The sequence below is a fragment of the Maniola jurtina genome, chromosome 19 (genome assembly GCF_905333055.1).
Source record: "Maniola jurtina chromosome 19, ilManJurt1.1, whole genome shotgun sequence".
NCBI lineage: Eukaryota > Metazoa > Arthropoda > Insecta > Lepidoptera > Nymphalidae > Maniola > Maniola jurtina.
Window position 1 is genome coordinate 1,361,131 of NC_060047.1, and position 22,549 is coordinate 1,383,679.

General features: G+C 35.9%; 1 protein-coding gene across 3 annotated transcripts in view; it reads right to left on the minus strand.

Annotated features, from left to right (window-relative positions):
* Positions 1-22,549, minus strand: part of LOC123874726 (neurexin-1) — a 184,540-nt gene that overhangs the window by 82,911 nt on the left and 79,080 nt on the right. The gene's annotated exons all lie outside the window — the stretch shown is intronic.

The following is a 22,549-nucleotide window of genomic DNA, read 5'->3' on the forward strand; positions in this document are numbered from 1 at the left end:
AAAGTTAGAAGTGCATGCCCGGGAGCGAACCCACGCCCTCCGATTAGGAGGCGAATTTCTTAACGACTGGGCTATCACAGCTTTTTCAAGACAAGAGTCGGGATTTCAAATTGATGAAACTTGGTACAAAGATCGCTTGCATCCCGGAGACAGACACAAACTACTTTTCATCTAAGAAAGTTTTAGAATTTCCACAGGATTTTTAAAAACCTAAATCTACGCTAAAGAAATCATGGGTCCCATCTAGTAGACTATATTATTTTTCAATAGACAGAGGCATAAAGAAAACCTCCCATCAAGTAGTAATAGCCTATATTCCTTTTTCAATATAAAAAGGTATAATTTAACCCCCATCAAAATGCTATTGCTGTAAAATACAAAATTCATTAAGCATAAAAATGGATCAATTAAGCCGAAGACTGGCTATAAAATGTCTACAGGTGCTTCATATTTTGGCGGTCGGCCAGCGGATTTTGCCAAAAAGTTAGCACTTACACTTTCTTTTTGCTTCTACATATCAATTTAGAGTGTCTAGTCCACAAATTCACGGTTTTCAGATTTTACTATTATTTACCTACCTATGGGTTCTATAACACATTGCTACCAGCCTGATTCTAGGTTAACGGAAAGTACCCTACCTAAGTATATGTTTTGACTTTTGATTCCATTGACGAAACTTGACAGACAGACAGACAGACAACAATACATGATTTTTCATATGCTACCTGTGAAATGGTTCATCTCTAGTAGGTTAGATGATGATGGTTAGAGATAGGATACTAGGAGATAGGATAAACACTCGACGAATTACCGCAAGGCGATTTCTCCCTAATAACACCTAAGTAACTAGATTACAATATGGGGTTATTCAAGGGGTGGACCAACAAATTCCTGAAAGGCCGGCAACCCATTGGCGGTTCCTGTGGTGCTACAAATGTTCATGGGCGGCGGTAATCACTTAACATCAGGTGACCCGCTTGCTCGTTTGCTCGTTATTTATAAAAAAATGTAAGTATAAAATTAAAAACTCCGCAGTAGGCTAGACTAGAAATCACGAACCAATTCCAAAGGAGAAGAAAAAGAAACGAGAAGAAAAAGAAGCGTTAACTTTTCGGCAGAAGGGCAAAATGGCTGGCCAGCGGCCAACGCTGAAGTAACTGTGGAGAATTGTACAACCTTAGCTTAATTACACCAGTTTTTAACTCTTGTAACGCAAGGCGATTGAAAATTTAGGCGCATGGCCAAAACTCACATGTTTCATAAAGTTTTCAAGTACTTGCTTGTTCATTCTACTGAATATTAAGTTGATTTTTAGGGTTCCGTATCTCCAAAGAAAAAAGGAACCCTTATAGGATCACTTTGTTGTATGTCTGTCTGTCTGTCTGTCCGTCTGTCGTGTCTGTCAAGAAAACCTATAGCCTAGAGTACCTACTTCCCGTTAACCTAGGATCATGAAAGGCAGGTAGTTAGGTCTTATAGCCCAAGTAAAGGAAAAATCGGAAAACTGTGAATTTGTAGTTACATCACAAAAAATATGTGTTCATGGACAAATATAATTAGTATTTTCAACTTTCAACTTTGAAAGTAAAATTAATATACCAAGCGGGGTATCATATGAAAGGGCTTTACCTGCACACTAAAACAGATTTTTCTTTATTTTTATGTACATGATAATTATTGATTTATCGTGCGAAATGTCGAAAAATACAACTGTAGTACGGAACCCTCGGTGCGCGAGTCTGACTCGCACTTGGCCGATTTTTTTATGCACTGGCACTACGAATAAGCCCATCTTATATGGAAATAATACTATATTACTCAATAATTACATTGTTATGTAAAAATTGAAGGTACCTACTCTACAAACTTTGTCGCATAGAAGTGGGCGTGTCGATCGAGCACGCCATGTTACCGCGTTCGTGATTTTCGTTATTACCATGAAACCACGTGTTCGATTAGAGGATGATTTATGCTAGACCGTGCTAGGCCCGAGCCGTGCCACGTCCGAAACACATAGATTGACAATTTGTATGATTTCACAACCGACCGTGTCGTGTTCGAGTCTTCTATGTCTCGTCCGTGTTACGTTTCTTCATATGAGGGATGTGACCTCCGAATTTACACCAGGATGATTTATGCTAGACTATACCGGGTTTGAGCCGTGCCACGTTCAGGCAAGTAATCGTTATTTTGTATGAAGAAACGTAACACGGATGAGGCTCGAAAGACGCGAACATGGCTAGGTCTGATGTGACATCATACATTTTCCGATCTAATATGTCTCGGACGTACGACGGCTCGGGCCCGGCTTGATCTAACAGATATAAATCATCCTTAAAAATGCAATCCGTGGATCTTCTACCCGTCTAACATGCCTCGAACGTGGTTAGGTGCTCAAAGAGTCACACCCAATCTTCTAACAGTGTACCTAACTCGTTGGGAATCCATTGACTTTTTATCCCCATCGAGTCACACTGTAGACGGTGTGAGTTGTGACTCGTTGAGAACGCGAATGTATAAAAAGGTGGCACGACACGGGCTCGGCATGGTCTAGCATAAATCATCCTTAGATCGGAAATAATTACAAATTATTATATTTAGGCCATTGATTTACGTGAAGTTCAAAGTGCTAGTGGAAATTGAATGAATTGCTTTATTATAATATTTATAATTATAATTATTCCGGGTTGTATTAAACTTACACAAATACGAGTAAATTAAGTTGATAAGAGCTATCGTATGTCGGTCGCTTTTGTTCTTTTGCGAATTTCCTCGTTCCGGATTTCATAGCGCGCTAATTGTCATCAGTGGCGCTGAGTGACTTTTAATTTGTGGACGAGGCCAACTGTCAGTGTCCGCGTGTCCGCTGCATACGTCATTACAGGTAGGACACACTCACCTCCTATGTGCCTCCCTCAACCTACTCGACACTGACGAAGTGCATTGTGCTGGTCTGGCACTACAAAAAACCACCAAACAAGAAAAGAAGAAAAACTACAGTCTTAATAATTTAACTAGCGTGTGCCCAGGACTTCGTCCGCATGGACTACACACAAACCCCTATTTTACTTGCTTAAGGGTTGAATTTTTAACCGACTTCAAAAAAAGGAGGAGGTTCTCAATTCGTCGGAATCTTTTTTTTCAGAAATCCTTTCTTAGCAGATGTCTTGTCACATTAGCTATCTACATCCGCCTGGATTACATAAATTTTGAACCTCTATTTCACTCCTTTAGGGGTTGGATTCTCAAAAACCCTTTCTCAGTGGAAATCTACAGCATAATAGCATGACTAATTTCTGCATGCTAAATTACAACCCCATACTTAAGCTGTACGTTGATAAATCAGTGAGTCGGTCATCACACTTCACACTTATCACACTAATATTATAAAGGCGAAAGTTTGTTTGTATGTGTGTGTGTGTGTGTGTGTATGTTTGTTACTCTTTCACGCAATAACTACTGAATGGATTTGGCTGAAATTTGGAATGGAGATAGATAATATCCTGGATTAGCACATAGGTTACTTTTTATCTCGGAAAATCAAAGAGTTCCTACGGGATTTTAAAAAACCGAAATCCGAGCGGGCGAAGCCGCGGGCATCTTCTAGTCTTTTATATAGGTATTCAAATCAAAACTGTTAAATTATGTCGTTAGTTTACATGGTAACGCGAACCGCTGCATGATATTTACTGTTAGTACATAATAACTACCTAATTGGTCTACAGCAAGTTAATTATGCCAGCGCACATCGTCAATCGATACAATAATTGGCATAATTAATCAAGATTAGTTCAGTACTCGGTTAGCGGCTTTATAGTTTAATCTACACAAGGGTTTCATGGTTATACCTACTATATTAACTGTTAGCAACTCGCCGAATAAACTTCGACTAAGTAAATAAGCTGAACAGCCCACTGAATCGGTAACTCAATGTCTAACACTGAATAATACCCACCGAGCCCGTTTGACATTGGTTGGTTCTACATTGAAATTTTGGTTACTTAAAACAAGTGTAAATTAAAAATTTATAACACCCTCGACAAGTGAAGGTTACAGTAACTAGAAAAGAGCTGATAACTTTTAAATACTGAACCAATTTTTTTTTGGATTATAGCTAAGAACACTCTCGATCAAGCCACCTTTTAAACCAAAAAACTAAATTCAAATCGGTTCATTTGTTTAGGCGATATGATGCCACAGACGGCTGAACCAATTTGCTTGCTTGGATTATAGCTAAGAACACTCTCGATCGAGTCACCTTTGAAACAAAAAAAAAAAACTAAATTAAAATCGGTTCATTAGTTTAGGGGCTACGATTCCACAGACAGATACACAGATACACACGTCAAACTTATGACACCCCTCTTTTCGGGTCGGGGGTTGAAAAAGGAGAAGCATTTGTTTGGCGTCCGCCATTTGTCAGCAAAAAGGTCGAAAGTGTGCACTTGACCTTATCAGACGTCACAGATTCGTCATCCTCCTACGCGATCCTCCCACGCCGGGATATCGTCACAGTGGATGCGTACTCCAGCACTCTAGAATATTTCAAAGCAATGGGGCATATCTATAGGCAGATTTTGAAAACACACGGACGTTAAAAAAGAGCGATAACGCCACGTTTTTATTGATGACTAGCTGATGCCCGCAGCTTCGCCCGCGTGGATTGGTCAGATTCCCTGCAGCATCAGGATTGAGGAGTTGGAATCCAAGTTTTTTATGAAACAATGTCGCAAAGTTCCTCTATCGATTAAAAAAGAAATGACGCAAATCGGTTCAGAAATCTCGGAGATTTCGGTGTACATATTATTGGCGACACTCAGAAAAACAGGTATTATTTAAATATTTTTATCGAATTATTGGAATGTCCTCTCCAAAACCAACACAAAAAAAAACACAAGTTTAATGTGTAAGGTTATCCGAGAGTTTTAATCTAAACAAACTAATGCCAAAATAAATAATTTAATTAGAGCGTGATTGCTATCACAACATCTAATTATTCAGTTCACAATCCAAATACCGAAAATATGCGATATCGCCCCGAATCTCGGAAGGAGACTGAACTAAAACCTTCGAAACACCCGTATTTATGCAAGTTCAATCTTGTTGGCCTCCTAGCAACAGATTGTATGACATCGAATGAGCCAAATATCGATTTTATCAAACTACCTGCATTAGGTAAATTAATAATTTTATATTATTTTTGACAACTCAAATCAATTTTTAAAAATAACCTTACAGTTCGGCCGTCCTGAATTTAACACGTCCTCGTGTTTCTAATCAATCTTGTCATGTCAGTCGCGGGCTTCCTTGCCCTAAGTCAAATCCAAATCATGGGCTATCCTGCCCTCCGTCAAATCATTAAAACCTACCCTTGAACTGCCGAACTCTCAGTTTTAATATCAAGTCAACAATAAATCCAAACGACTAACTTCTCATTCGATGTATACAAAATCTGAACCACTCATTGCAAATTACTTTCCAATTCACAAAAGACTAAATTATTAAAAAAAACTAAAAATTTTAATCACCAAATCAAACTCAATAAAAATTTTAATCGAATGTGGGTTGTTTACAAAAAGATACCAAAGCGAAATTAAGACAACGTGAGACACATCCCGCTTCTGAATTATTGGCGTCACTCAGAAAAACAGGTATTATTTAAATATTTTTATCGAATTATTGGAATGTCCTCTCCAAAACCAACACAAAAAAAAACACAAGTTTAATGTGTAAGGTTATCCGAGAGTTTTAATCTAAACAAACTAATGCCAAAATAAATAATTTAATTAGAGCGTGATTGCTATCACAACATCTAATTATTCAGTTCACAATCCAAATACCGAAAATATGCGATATCGCCCCGAATCTCGGAAGGAGACTGAACTAAAACCTTCGAAACACCCGTATTTATGCAAGTTCAATCTTGTTGGCCTCCTAGCAACAGATTGTATGACATCGAATGAGCCAAATATCGATTTTATCAAACTACCTGCATTAGGTAAATTAATAATTTTATATAATTTTTGACAACTCAAATCAATTTTTAAAAATAACCTTACAATAGGTAGAAAAACACAACTCCCTTTTTGAAAGTCGGTTAAAAAAGTAGCCTATGTTACTCCCTGGTCAATTCTCTACTTGTCTGTGAAAATCCCGTCAAAATCGGTTCAGCCGTTCCCAAGATTAGCCTTTTCAAACAGACAGACAGACAGACAGACAAAAATTTTAAAAACGTGTGATTCAGTTATAGTATCGTTTAAATAACCATATGACCTTAATATGCGGTAGTTATTTCAAAATTACAGAGAGACACTCCAATTTTATTTATTAGTATTAAAAACGTGTGATTCAGTTATAGTATCGTTCAAATAACCATATGACCTTAATATGCGGTAGTTATTTCAAAATTACAGACAGACACTCCAATTTTATTTATTAGTATAGAAGAGGCCCAGCTACTCTTTGACTTGTGTTTTATTGACAAATGGTTTCATTTTGTTACTTTACAAAATAAAAACAGTCTCTATTCCAATAATATTATAATAACAGCACTAAAACCCACCTACTGCCGCTAACTGCCGGCGAACTGCCGATAAATAGCGATAAATATAGTAAAATTGATTTTCTGCCGCACGGTGTATTTTAACATTGTACTAGAATTTTATGAACTCAGAATTTTTTTTCCTCTTTCATTTAACATATCATTCGATACAATAGCAAACCCCCACTTTTTTGAATGTTACATGCTTCAGGCCGATTTTTTCGTATAATTTTTTTTAAATTGACACCTCATTCATCAAAATTGGCTTAGTTAAAAAGGCGTTACAGTGGAATACACATAAATACAAACCTACATACAAACATACGTAGACGGTTAAAATCATAATCCTTCCTTTTGGCATTGCCGTAATCGGGCAGCAAAAAGAAGCCTTAGTCTTTTGTTCTGTGCCAATGTACCTACCATTTGTGAAACAAAAGATACTTGTACTGTGAACTTGCCCTTACGATACGTCACAGATTCGTTCTCCACCTACGCGATCTTCCCACGCCGGGATATCGTCACAGTGGATGCGTACTCCAACTACTATAAAACGTTCCAAAGCTTTGTAAACACGTAGGCGGAGGATGCGATAATTTTGAAAGCATACGGGCGTTGAAAACTAACGATGACGAGACGTTTTTTAGGGTTCCGTACCTCAAAAGGAAAAACGGAACCCTTATAGGGTCACTTGGTTGTCTGTCTGTCTGTCCGTCGTGTCTGTCAAGAAACCTATAAGGTACTTCCCGTTGACCTAGTATCATGAAATTTGGTAGGTAGGTAGGTCTTATAGCACAAGTACAGGAATATTATACATAAAAATAAATTATTATTTATTTTTATGTATAATAGTTTTTGATTTATCGTGCAAAATGTTGGAAAAATAGCCCGAGTACGGAACGGAATCTGACTCGCACTTGGCCGGTTATTTTACTGATAAGAGGTTTAATTTTATTATTGCACTAATAAAAGCGATAATTAAAAATATTGTTATTATTTAACGAAGCCAGAAGTTTGCTACTTAATCTGCGTTGATTTTTTAAATGATAACCTAAGCGCGATCTCAAATGATGATGCAATGAAACATTGCAAACCAAATTTTAAGTTGTATGGCATATTTATTAAATACTCTTGTTCGTGGAAGTTATTGTACTGTAACACTTAATATACCTCAATTAAATTAAAAGTAATAAAGTTATTGAAATATTCATATGACCTGACACAATTCCCTACAATTTATAAGAGCCAAAAGGTTGCCCTACAATGAAAGAGACATTTAAGTGTTAAATTAACCCATTTGGCACGATTTCACAATCATCAAAATAAACTATTAGCACGATTACATTTTCGGTAATATGTATAAAAAATATTATATGATTGATGAACTAGATATTACATAACTATAGCGCTTTCTTTGTAGAATTTATGTCTGAGTTCGGATTAGAATTATCATCATCGTATATCCTCTTCGAAATAAAGTTTAGTTATCATCATGAGAAAAATCTCTCGATACAAAGCCGTACTCGTTGAATCGTCTCTGAAATCGTTGAATCAATTGGTAGAGTGAGTACCAATTACTAATTAAACGATTCAAAAAGTTAATAAAGAAGGCTTACTTGAATAATTTATTTTTTACGAAATGATGCGAATGTCATACTATAAGTAAAAAGAAAAGTTTGACTCACACACTAACTGATTGATCAACGCCCAACTCAAACCCTTAGACATAAAAATTTGAAATTTTACAATACGGACAAGTCAGATTTTAAAAATCTGCAAGTGAAGCCACAGGAATTCGCTAGAAAGTTGTAAAAACGGTAGCAGTAAAAAACGCTATTTGATACCCTATATTTTCACGCCCACGTCGGATTTGGCACCCCAAAAACGTCAACGCTGCGAGCAAAATTACCTGTCTTAATCTCTACACTGTGAGTATTCATGCTGAAGCAATTAGGCTTCGTCCACGTTAAGCCAACACAGTACATTGAAAGCTCATGTAGACATGCCCGATAAATACATGAGAAATAGTAGTATTATCGAGACCAAAAGGTCACGTTCGTGTAACTGGACGATTTATGTGCATTAAATAGGTACCTATATTTTGAAAGTTTGCTTCAGAGGAAGCATATTATTGACTGACTTGTGCCTGCGACTTCTTCCGCGTAAATTTAGGTTTTATAAATCTCGTAGGAACTCTTTGATTTTTCGGGATAAAAGGTTACCCTCCTGCCCGGCTAGCATGGGCAGTAGATAAAAATTATATCCCCGATTATATCCACTGATTTCTATGACATCAGTGGATATAATCGGGGGGTATAATTTTTATCTACTGCCCATGCTAGCCGGGTAGGTCTTTAAATGTACCCAGGCATACAGTTTTGCTCTCGATTTTGTCCTTCACCGTTAAAGCATGTAATATCTAATTCCTTAAAACACACATAACTCCGAAAATTTAGAAATACGTGCTGGAAATCGAACTTCGTACCCCTAGAACAACAGCCCGACGCGGACGCCTTAACCACTAAGTTATTACCGTTTTTAGGGTTCCGTAGCCAAATGGCAAAAAACGGAACCCTTATAGATTCGTCATGCCTGTCTGTTTACACTAAGTATTACCCGATATTTCATTTACATAATATCGTTTTCATTTGGTACTGATCTGTACCGTGACTAGTGTGTAATAGGCGATAACCTTTACCCACTTAGCCGGCTAATATTTCACGCTAAATGTAACGATCATTGTTCTTTCTTCCCATCGCGGTGTGAATTGCATCGTCTATCATCATTTACACCCCGTTTTGCGTAATGGTACACTCCTGGGACAAAAGGGTTCGCAGATCTAAGAAAATATTGATATTATAATGACGATCTCTTTAGCACAGGACGGAGTGAATTATAAACTAGTCAGCTCGAGTTTTTATGAGTTTTCAAGAACATACAATGGCAAAAGCTTGATGATGAAGATGGAAGGTGGGCACTCTCTAATGGCATATGATAGGTTAGCTGTGTTCGGACTTATTCATTTAATAGTGTAATTTTCAATAATTTAATGCATTCAAAAATCTTTGACTTTTAAAAAAGTGTGACCCGTATCTGAACTATCATGAACTTTATATTTCAAACGCATCGTCTATCCCTATAGCAGAGCGAACTACAGTGGGGTAACTCTTGGTGGTTTAGTTCTAAATCGTTGACATGACAACATCAAACAATAGGTTACAGTGACGTAAAAACAAAGAAAAATAGGGATACTTTAGGGCTATCTGCGCCAAATGTACCAACATTAATTGACACCTGCCAGTGACGTCGAAGCCTCGACGCTTTTTAATATTTAGAAGTTCCTTCAGTGCCGTGAACTGTGCCTCTGGCTTTTAAAAGTTGTAACGCATGACGTAAGCTAAGATTTGAACTTCTTATAAGTATGTAAGTATTAACTTAATTATATATTTCGCTAAGAAATCCTGTTTATAAAATAGATACGAACGAAAATTCTAAACCAGAAAAAAAAGGCACAACCATGAATTTAGGAATTTAGCTTATTGAAAAGCACAAACCGTCTTTAGGAATAAAGAAGTTGGTACGCTTTTTTGGTACGCGCCTATACAGTGGGCGTTAACCTTTACTCTCACTAAGTATTACCATTTATTCAGAGGTATTACACGGGAAATTTAACAATAATAATTGTTCCTCTCCATTTCCAGGGATAGGTACGCCCCATTCATCATCATTTGCAATCCTGCGTTGATGTTATTCTCAAGGGACAAATGGTATTGCGAACCAATGTAAAATACTTCAACATATACCAATTTATAAATGCAAAAGGAAGTATTTATAGACTGACACATCAAAATAGTTTACTTTACAGATACAGCTTTTTATGCCGATAAAAATAAAATAGCTCTCTCCATCACCCGCATAATAACTTGAGCTTTCTTACGAATTCTATATTTGATGTACGTAAAATTGAAAATTGATTTTCCACATCACACTATCACACTTCACACTAATATTATAAAGGCGAAAGTTTGTGTGTATGTGTGTGTGTGTATGTTTGTTACTCCTTCACGCAAAAACTACTGGACGGATTTGGCTGAAATTTGGAACGGAGATAGATAATATCCTGGATTAGCACATAGGCTACTTTTTATCCCGGAAAATCAAAGAGTTCCCACGGGATTTCGATAAACCTAAATCCACGCGGACGTAGTCGCAGGCGTCAGCTAGTAATTCATAATGTTATTAAGATTTCCGGTCTCTATTAAATAGATACAATGTGCTAAACTAAGTAGCACAATCTATTAATTTTGAAATCTCTACCAATGTTATGCTAACGTCAAAGTTATTCCAAATTTGTGACAACGTGACAACATACAGCTTGTCACGTCTCATTATTTTTCGCCCTTGACACCATGTACTTCAGATTTTGTAACACGTGAATATTAGGCTTATCCTTGGGAACCTAAAGGTGATGACTCACTATTATCACAATATGAACAATGTAACATGTTACAAAGTGAGTCCAGTCGCTGCGAGCATCGCGTACTCCACCCAGTTGTCAGTTTGTCAACGAACCTCTTAAAATGATACATCACATTACAATAATATAGCCTCAATAGCTCAACGGTTATAGGAGCGGACTGCAATTCGAAAGGTCGGAGGTTCAAACTTCAAACCCCACCCGTTGCACTATTGTCCTACTCACTCCTAGCACAAGCTTAATGCTTGGTTGGAGGGGAAAAGGGAATATTGTTAGTCATGATTAAAATGACTAATATTCTTTTTAAAAAAATATTTATTTTATTTTTTATTTGTACCAGAAAGTTGTAAAAATAAAAATAAAGAAAAAATGGAAACTAGATCTCTACCAGTGACCCTTGGCAGTAATATGATTATGTATAGTATGTAAATCATAAAAGAACGTGGATTTGACTTCAGCTAGCTCCAGCAATCACGCGGGACTGCAATTACTTTTATACATGGCATGATATTATTGTAAAGATCAAATCTTTGAAAAGAGCAACCGCCGAGCTTCTTATTGATTGTTCGTGGTAGGAGAGGCATTTTAAACCACTGTAAGTTGCATTTGACCATTCAAAAGTACTCGTAACAGTTTATCTGGACAAAACTCCTTCTATTTCTATGGAGTGTGACAAATAACTACATTTTTTTATAAAATATAACCACGAGTCCGAGTCATATGACTATGAATAAATGACGCAAGGCTAAGCACTACGCTTGTATCATACATATCGTAACACGCTCTTTGCGAATGTTACGTTACGATAGAATTTTATGTCGGTCTCCACCTTAACTATCACTTTAGCTATCATTATGTAATTCTTATTTATTTTACCCAGAATTTTCCTTTTATTATTTTAGTTGGAAAAATACGTGTAATAGATAACATGATTAGTTCGTTATAATGTTATGTCTGGCTAGCAATATCAAATTCTAAGAGCCAATTACAAAATATCTAGCTTCTACCTTTGTTATTTACCTACCTAATACTATTGTATAGTAAATGCGAAGTATGTTTGTTTGTTGGTTTATTGGTTTGTCCCTCAATCAACTTGCAACGGAGCAACGGATACCCGTGATTTTTTGTATGGTAGTTAAAAGATCAGGAGATTGACATAGGCTGCTTTTTATCCCGAAAAATCTTGAAGTGCCCACGGGACTTTAAAATACCTACCTAAATCCACACGGACGAAGTCGCGGGCGTCAGCTAATTGTATGTAATTAACAAGTGAATTAAAAGTATTTGTAAAGTGGGAATCGGTTAGGCGATATCTCCATTGGAACACCAGAGGACCACCACCACAAACATTTTCATTCACTACTTAATTGATAACACCTGCCTATCTCACTCTCTAGCTAATGTCCCGCTCGGTATAATATTATAGACTGTTACACCTGCCTCAGATTGTCAGGCCATTTCGCAATGCTATCTAAGGGCCTTTGCACACCGCGTTTTTTAAACGCGGCGTTGACGCGCGTTTTAGAAATGTGCGTCGACGGTGCGCTTTTATCCTACAGAGCAGTTTGTTATCGTTTGTATCGATACACACGCGCGTTTGTATCGCTACACACGCGCGTCTGCATCGATTCAAACGCGTGTTAGAATTTATACAGGTGAGCAAAGGTCTACAGGCTGCGTCTGACTCGCGTGCGTATCGCGACTTTATGGATACAAACGCGCGTCAACGTGGTGTGCAAAGGCTTTAAAGCGTTATGCCTTTCTATTCTATTCTACAAAGATATCCTATTCTATTTGCACGTGTGCACTGTTGGAGTGAGGTCTCTTACCAGTGCTTTTCGAATCTAACAAATCCAACAAACAAAAGGTGTACACTGTACAGTTGTACCTACTTTGAATAAATGATTGTGACTTTGACTTTGTCTGCTCTGATATTTCTCGTTTGGTAGTTCAAAACACCAGGGTGGCACAGTTAACGACAATTAGGGAACTTCTAACAAAACTTCGAGGCTTCGATGTCACTGGCAGGGATCAAATGTTAGCACATTTGATGCAGGTAGCCATCGGCGGTGTTTCCACTAGATTACAACATGGGGTTATTCAAAGGACCAACAAATTCCTGAAAAGCCGGCAACGCATCAGCGGTATTTCTGGTGATGCAAATTTTCATGGCAATCACTTAACATCAGGTGACCCACCTGCTCGTTTGCTCGCAATTTTTTTTATACAAAATTTCCCCTATTTTTCTATGATTTCACGTCACCACAGCCTAATTTTTGATATATCGTTGATCCAGATTCGTTCGCTCTGACGGGTGGTGGGACCGGTGGCAACACCGCCATGGTGTCCTAGTGAGACATTAGCCTTAATTTTCATTCACTAATTGATTCCTGCCTACCTCTTTCTCTACTTAATATTCCGCTCGGTTTAATTTTATAGACTGACACATCTGCTGGAGATCGTCAGACCATTTCGCGATGCCATCTAAAACGTAATTGCCTTTGTGTTTTAATTGAGTTACCTACTTACCTGTATGAAATGGGTATAATTTGGAGTAATTGAACCTAAATTTTTGAACAATTTGCGTTATTCTGCTGATTTTTATCATCTTTCTTTGCGTCGCGTCGTATCCCTTATTACTTTTTCACTTATCATCTAAACCACCTGATGGTAGGAATTTTCTTGGAACAATAATGCGGCGGTTTGGCCCGCGATTATGACCCGTGAAAAGCAAGCCGACAGACACACTTTTACATTAATAATATTCTGATATTAGTACTTACTTATAGGGTATATTTACCCTAAGTTCAAGTTTAAGTAATATTATAAGTGTAATGTAAAATATATACACAAGCGTCAGATAAACTTTATTCGATAAAGTTTATCTGGCGGTTGTAAAACACTTATAAGTTGAAACTCACTTAAATACTTCCTAAGACTTAAAAATGTATATTTAGGAGAAATCACCCTTTTCATAACTTTCAAGCGGGGAACATAAAAGTCGCATGAAACTTTGCCTCAAGTAAAACGTAAGGCATGAATACATTATTAGAATATAATGAGTGGGCCACATTACATTTTTCTTTTAAGGCCGATGATTTTTGTCAGAGCTGGCACAGACTACGGTCTATTTGGGCTGCAAATTGCAAAGACCAGTCTCAGTTTTTGTCTAGCGCTTTGGTCTACAAAGTTTTGGTTAAAATGTTCACTTTTCATTAAATCTGAAAATAAATAAAATACAAGTGTAAATTAAAAATTTATAACATCCCCGACAAGTGAAGGTTATAGTAACTAAAAAAGAGCTGATAACTTTCAAACGGCTGAACCGATTTTCTTGGATTATAGCTAAAAACACTCGATCAAGCCCACCTTTCGAACAAAAAAAACTAATTTAAAATCGGTTCATTAGTTTAGGAGCTACGATGCCACAGACAGATACACAGATACACATATACACAGATAAACACGTCAAGCTTATAACACCCCTCTTTTTGGGTCGGGGGTTAAAAATAAGTTTGTTTAGTAACTTGAAGATCATTTAACAACATAATTATATAATAATATAATATACTTAATGTAAATAGTGAGTACTTACTATGATAAATCGTAATATTGTTAGGTACATCATTTGTTCAAAAGTTTTAAGTAAATGCAACTTTGCCTCAAGTAAAATGTAAGGCATCAGGGGGCACGGCAGTGCCCCCGCCAAGACGAGCCAAACGGCGGCCGGGGCGCTACGTACCTTTTTCTCGAAGTGTTTCGCCGTATTTTCGACCCGTCATAACTTCGGTCTGGAAGACGCTAGAAAGCTGAAATTTTCAGTATAAGGTGTCCTTAGCAAATTTACCAAATATATCAAGTATCAAATATCTAGCTTTTATGGTTACAGATTTATTGATACCTAAAATACGCCGATTTCGTCCCTCACTGATGATCATCAAAACCTCTACTCAAAACCTCTAAGGTACTTCCCGAAGTCCTAGAAGACTGAAATTTGGTATGTAGACTAGAAATTGACTACAAACTACAGGAAAATTAAGAAATTGGAAATGCCCCCCCTCTACTCCTCTTATGGGTGAAGCAAATCAGTAAATTCTGTCGCTAGAATGCTGATATTTTCAGGATAAGATGTTCTGGGCAGATTTATTAAACGCATTGAGTATCAATTGTCTAGCCTTTATAGTTTCAGATTTATTGACAGTCAAAACTTCTAGTCTGTAATTCTAGGGTACTTCCCGAAGTCCTAGAAGACTGAAATTTGGTGTGTACACTAGAAATTGCATACAAACTACAGGAAAATTAAGAAATTCGAAATTTTCCCCCTCCACTCCCACGTATGGGGGAAGCAAATTATTTGTAAAGTCTATCGCTAGAATGCTGATATTTTCAGAATAATATGTCCTTGACAGACTTATCAAACGTACCAAGTATCAATTGTCTACCTGTTATGGTTTCAGATTTATTGCCATTCAAAACCCCTCTAGTCAAAAGTTCTAAAGTACTTCCCTAAGTCCTAGAAGACTGAAATTTGGTATGTAGGCTAGGGATTTCATTCAAACAACAGGAAAATAAACTTTTCCCAGTCTGTACATTTAAAAAATGTGTTTCCTGAACAGTCCTAAAAGACTGAAATCTGATATATGTATCTGCTTTAAAATTGAGTTGCAAGATTCCACCCAAAAAAACATAGTTACATACATTGCAAGTGGAATAAAAGCTTTTAAAAAAAGAGGTAACAATAGAGAGTGGGCCATGAAAATGATGTAGGTACCTACAAAAAATAGATCCAAAAAAAAAATCTAGGGCACCTGCCAAAAAGAAATGAAATCCCACCAAAAACATTTCATGTAAAATGTTGCCAAGACTCACAAGTTCATAATGCTTTCACTGTTAAAAAGTTATGAGATCTCTAGTAGAGCCAAGCCCCTAGCTGAGCTTAGAATTGTGCTGGCCATGGGACCTATCCCAAGTCCAAAGTATATAGCTCTTAAATGCTCTTGAGTATATCTCATTTATAACAATAAAGAACAAATAACTCTACTTACAAGCTCTGATTTTACAAACCCTAAATCTTGGTTAAAAAAGTACGGCTTGGCCGTTTAATGTTCGTGAAACTATTACATGACATAACATATTATATTAAGGTCATAAGGAATAGTTTGTTCGACAATTACTAATTTTTATTATACTTCATGATTGTCGCACAAGCTATTCCGGGCTTAAATGTCATATCAGATAAAAGTACCACGAACATTAAACGGCCAAGCCGTCCTTTTTTAACCAAGATTTAGGGTTTGTAAAATCAGAGCTTGTAAGTAGAGTTATTTGTTCTTTATTGTTATAAATGAGATATACTCAAGAGCATTTAAGAGCTATATACTTTGGACTTGGGATAGGTCCCATGGCCAGCACAATTCTAAGCTCAGCTAGGGGCTTGGCTCTACTAGAGATCTCATAACTTTTTAACAGTGAAAGCATTATGAACTTGTGAGTCTTGGCAACATTTTACATGAAATGTTTTTGGTGGGTGAATACATTATTAGAACATAATGAGTGGGCCGCATTATATTTTTCTTACACAATAGCGCTTTTCGAGTCACCGGCTCCTCTCCTCTCGAGAGGGCTTGAACTTACTTCACTCCCTCTCCTTGATGAATTAAAATTGCATCGGAGAAAAATTTTAGTATGATTTGCGTTGAAGAAAAATTATATTGAAGCCTATTGAAGCGGGCATTTAATTTAATCATAAATTATTATTATAATTGGCAAGGCGTATATCTACCATTTGTTTTTTTTTAACTTGTTAGCTAATTCCCTCGACTTCGTCCGCATTTTTGTAGGTTTTAAAATCCCGTGGGAGCTCTTTAATTTGCAGAGATTTTCTGAATAAATATGAGTAATAAATAATTTTTAATTTTAATTTAATTTATATAAGTATGTTATATGGAAACACACAGTACATAAATGGCAGGCAATACATATACAGCACTCAAACCTTAATTTACAATGATTATTTCGTTTTAAACTTTTCACTAACTAATAATTTCATGAGTTATAATAATAGGTTGTTGTTGATGTTATTTAAGGTTTTTATCGATAAAACAATAATGGTTTTATACGGCAGTAAAGACGCCTATTAACTTTATTATTTCGCAGTGTTTAGGCGCGCTTTGGGATATTAAAATCGCGAACATGAATAAATCTAAATCTAATCTAGTTTCTAAACATAAATAAGCTAGAGTATGGTTTCTGATTCTGACCATCAACGCACAAAGGTAGAATTAAATCCTTTCACCAAAGATTTTTTTTTATTATTATTTTTTATTTTTTTTATTTTTTTTAGTAATAGACTTAATTTAAAGAGAAACATTTTTCACCATTTGAAAAATGATTTCACCATTTGATTGATCTAGCAATAAGGCCGCCCTTGCACCCTTTTGTATAGTTTCTTCTGTTTTCCTGTATATTATGTGTGTGTGCAATGAAGATTTCTAAATAAATAAATAACGTGCGAGTGCGAGCGTTCATACAAATAGTAAACTTAATTTTTTTTTTCATCAAATCATAGCAACAACTTTGTGTAATTAAAGGCAGATCTAAAAATCTTTTATAGTCATAATTATAATCTCCACATAGGGTTTCTGTACTTTATGCAGATGCATTGGTATGTAAGTACGTTGGGTATGTTAGGTCCTTAAAAAAAAGGCGCTGTGATGTTTTTCCATATACCAAAATAATTGGGTTAAAACCAATTAACGGTTAAATGGAAACCTGTGTCCCATCAATTAATTTATACGATTTCCACGAAAAAATACCTCCTACCCGAATTTTAAATCCACAATTTTCACGGGGTTTTTAAACCCTTTCCCGTATTCGACGCCTGTAATGGATTTTTAATGGTAGCCCATTTTCCCCCGACCTCCCCCGTATAGTGCGAGTTACAATGTACAATATCTATTGGGTAGTATATAGGGGTGGAAAAGATAAGTGAGTGAAAAGCCACCCCAGCGTGCTCCCCAGCGCTCTACATACAAACGTATTTTGGTTCTCACTTGAATAATAATAACCATTGATGTGATATGAACCAATCAAACTCGATGGAAAAAGACACGTTTTAGAAACTACTTAATATAGATTATGTCTGTTTTAAAGTTACATGGGTTTAAATATGGTTTTAAACCGTGTAACTTTGAAACTTAATATTCTAATGGAAATAAGGAAAACCAGAGACGTAGATATTAGTTCCAAGAACGTATCTACAAAATTTCATTGAGTTTGATTGGTTAGTATTCAAATGAGAGCCAAACTACGTTTGTTTACTACGAATAGACCCCTCTTAAAGAAAATGTAAACGAAACGGAACTAATTTAAATCTTTCTGGGTCAAAATTTTCATGTATTTTTTGTTATAAAAAAAAAAGTAAAGAAAAAGCGCACAGCATTTCAAATGACCAGGGATTTTATAAAAAGTTCTAGTTTTAAGAGAAAAATCACATTTCGAATAGACACTGAGAGGACTTTCCAACTGTAGTAACAGTAATGTTTTAGTTTTAAAGACTTTCCGTGACTAAAATCAGTTGCGAGGTTTTTAGTTAAGAGGAAAGCCAATGCGAATGACATAGACGATTTCACCTTCAAACTAGCAATTTTGACATGTCATGACCCTCTATTGACAATTAATCAAGCAGACATTTCAATCTGCGAAATTTACGCGGACTTTTAGTATTTTGACGTAGGAGGGTAAAAGATCCAGTACATGAACGAATAAGGACTACCCTGACTTTGACCTAAAATTAAGATATATGAGAATCGTTCTATATATAATTTTTATATTTTTTTTTATCTGTGTCTATACACAGTAGGTATACACTCTTAAATTATTTAAATATCAAAAACGCAAAAAAATGCGTGGTATTAATTATTATAAATTATTTTATTTAACAAAAGGATAAATTGCCAGTAAATGAACTGGGAATTTCAGTGAATGAACGAACTCTATCTAGTGCATAAACTCTCGATTCCTATTAATAAATTCTTAAGTATATTTTCGCCTTGGAATTTTAAAAAAAATGTCAGATTTTCAGTTTTTGACTTATTGTATATTTTTTTCTACATTTTGCGCGATAAATCAAAAACTATTTTACATAATAATAATAAATAAAACCTGTTTTAGAAGACTGCAAGTTACAATAGAGCCGCTTGGAACAATTTTTTTTGCTGTTTCTTCTGGTAATATTCACAATGCAGAAATAATAATCATCATGGTGTTTAGATGGTTTGCGCCAAATTATAAAAATTTTTTTTAGTAAAAGTAGTTAACTATTCTTATTTGCTCATAAACGCAACGAGGAAATACAGCTTCCACATATAAAAATTTGAGTCCAGGCCTTGCTGTTAGCTGCTAATGGGTTCTCAAAGTAGCCCGAGTATGCTTGTTTTACTGGGCACAAAAGGAAAGAATGAAAGGAGCTTACCCAGTACATCTTAAAAGATCCGTTATAGATACATGCATCCTGCCATGCCTTACCTATGCCAGCCAAACATGGGTCCAGACAAAGAATATAAAAAGAAATAGTGACTTGCTAAAGGGCGATGGCAAGGTGCATAAATTAAGCAAAAAATATTCAAAGTGAGAATTGAAGACATAAGAAAAAAGACAAAGCCTACAGACACCTTGAGACATGCCCTAAAACTGAAATGCAAATGGTCATATTGTATCGATTTTTACAGATGAAAGAAAGACAGGTAGGTAGACCGAAGACGCGTTGGTCTAATGCTATTGTGCAAATCGCGAGAGAAAATTAGCTTGATAGTACCAAAGACAGAGAGAAATGGGGATACCCAAGAGGGATCCATATCCAAGAAAGCAGAATACCAGAATAAATATAAAAAAAATTCAAAAGAAAAATAAAACCGACTTCAAAATCACAAACACTAAAAAGTAAAAAATAATTTAAGTTATTGTGGTTTTTGAAGTCGGTTTTATTTTTATTTTGAAAATTTTTTATTTCAAAATTTTTAGTGGCCCCACTGTACTATAATAATATGCCATGCCCAGCTAAAACCCTACTGTTTACTAAGCAATTACACTGATCGCGAGCAATTTGCTCTTATCCATTGAGGAGTTCTGTTCTCCATCTCAGAAGATATTCATCAGAACTTCATCAAATTTATATGGGACCACCTGCAAAGTATACCTAGCTTTTCAAAAAAAAAAAATCCAGATCGGTCCAGGCGTCTTTGAGCAATCGGTGAACATACATTAAAAAAAAAATTGAATTTGCTCTTATCCATTGAGGAGTTCTGTTCTCCATCTTCAAAGATATTCATCAGATCTTTACCAAATTTATATGGGACCACTTGCAAAGTATACCCTATCAAACAAAAAAAAAATACAAATCGGTCCAGGCGTCTTTGAGTAATCGGGGAACATACATAAAAAAAAAAGATACCAACGAATTCAGAACCTCTTCCTTTTTTTAAAGTCGGTTAAAAATATACTAAGATTTACTAACATGGTGTTATACCATAGAGTAGCAAACAGAGGCAAAGCTTCTAAGAAGCGAGCAAAATTTATAACTATTTTGGTAGGGCTGGCACTGGAGGATACAATTTAATTAACAATAGTTATTTGTTCAACAAGATGGTAAAGTTTGTTTTTGTTGTGATTGCCTAGTTTAAATATCGATCTTTAAATATCGATCGATAGATCTAAATATCGATTTTGAACGAAATCAGTCAATTTAGAAAGAATTATAAATGGTGCCAACTTTTTTAAATTTTGGTTACAGGTTCCTATTTTGTGATCCCAGGGAGCTCTAAATATCGATTTTGAACAAAATCGGTCAATTAACAAAGAATTTCAAAATGGCGTCGACTTTTTTAAATTTTGGTAACAGTTTCTTATTTTGTGATCCCAGGGAGCTCTAAATATCGATTTTGAACGAAATCGGTCAATTAACAAAGAATTTCAAAATGGCGTCGACTTTTTTAAATTTTGGTAACAGTTTCTTATTTTGTGATCGCAGGGAGCTCTAAATATCGATTTTGAACGAAATCAGTCAATTTAGAAAGAATTATAAATGGTGCCAACTTTTTTAAATTTTGGTTACAGGTTCCTATTTTGTGATCCCAGGGAGCTCTAAATATCGATTTTGAACAAAATCGGTCAATTAACAAAGAATTTCAAAATGGCGTCGACTTTTTTAAATTTTGGTAACAGTTTCTTATTTTGTGATCCCAGGGAGCTCTAAATATCGATTTTGAACGAAATCGGTCAATTAACAAAGAATTTCAAAATGGCGTCGACTTTTTTAAATTTTGGTAACAGTTTCTTATTTTGTGATCGCAGGGAGCTCTAAATATCGATTTTGAACGAAATCGGTCAATTAACAAAGAATTTCAAAATGGCGTCGACTTTTTTAAATTTTGATAACAGTTTCTTATTTTGTGATCCCAGGGAGCTCTAAATATCGATTTTGAACGAAATCGGTCAATTAACAAAGAATTTCAAAATGGCGTCGACTTTTTTAAATTTTGGTAACAGTTTCTTATTTTGTGATCGCAGGGAGCTCTAAATATCGATTTTGAACGAAATCGGTCAATTAACAAAGAATTTCAAAATGGCGTCGACTTTTTTAAATTTTGGTAACAGTTTCTTATTTCGTGATCCCAGGGAGCTCTAAATATCGATTTTGAACGAAATCGGTCAATTAACAAAGAATTTCAAAATGGCGTCGACTTTTTTAAATTTTGGTAACAGTTTCTTATTTCGTGATCCCAGGGAGCTCTAAATATCGATTTTGAACGAAATCGGTCAATTAACAAAGAATTTCAAAATGGCATCGACTTTTTTAAATTTTGGTAACAGTTTCTTATTTCGTGATCCCAGGGAGCTCTAAATATCGATTTTGAACGAAATCGGTCAATTTACAAAGAATTTCAAAATGGCGTCGACTTTTTTAAATTTTGGTAACAGTTTCTTATTTCGTGATCCCAGGGAGCTCTAAATATCGATTTTGAACGAAATCGGTCAATTAACAAAGAATTTCAAAATGGCGTCGACTTTTTTAAATTTGGTAACAATATCCTGTTTTGTGATCCTAGGGATCCTCAGATATTGATTTTGAACAAAATCTATGACAGTTCAAGAAAATAGATTTTAAACACTATTTAAATTATTATCATTAACATTAAATTAAATGAAAACACGACGCGCGACGTGTACTGCAGCCCCTGAGCTTGAGCACAGGCCGAGCCGGTATAAACCGATTTCTCTCCGTACGCGACGTAGCGCCTGTGCTCACGCACACACGCGCCTCAAGCTTGTAGTAGTGTACCTATCGTAGCGCGCTTGTATGAAGCTTTGACTCTGTTCGCTACTCATGTGGTTATACAACGCAATACCACACTAACAAACACTCGTACAAACATACAGACAAGTATATACTCACACACACTCACACACACACATGGACGCACGCACACGCACTTTTGAACGGTTTGAACGGAACACGGTTTTGAAATTGAAATTGA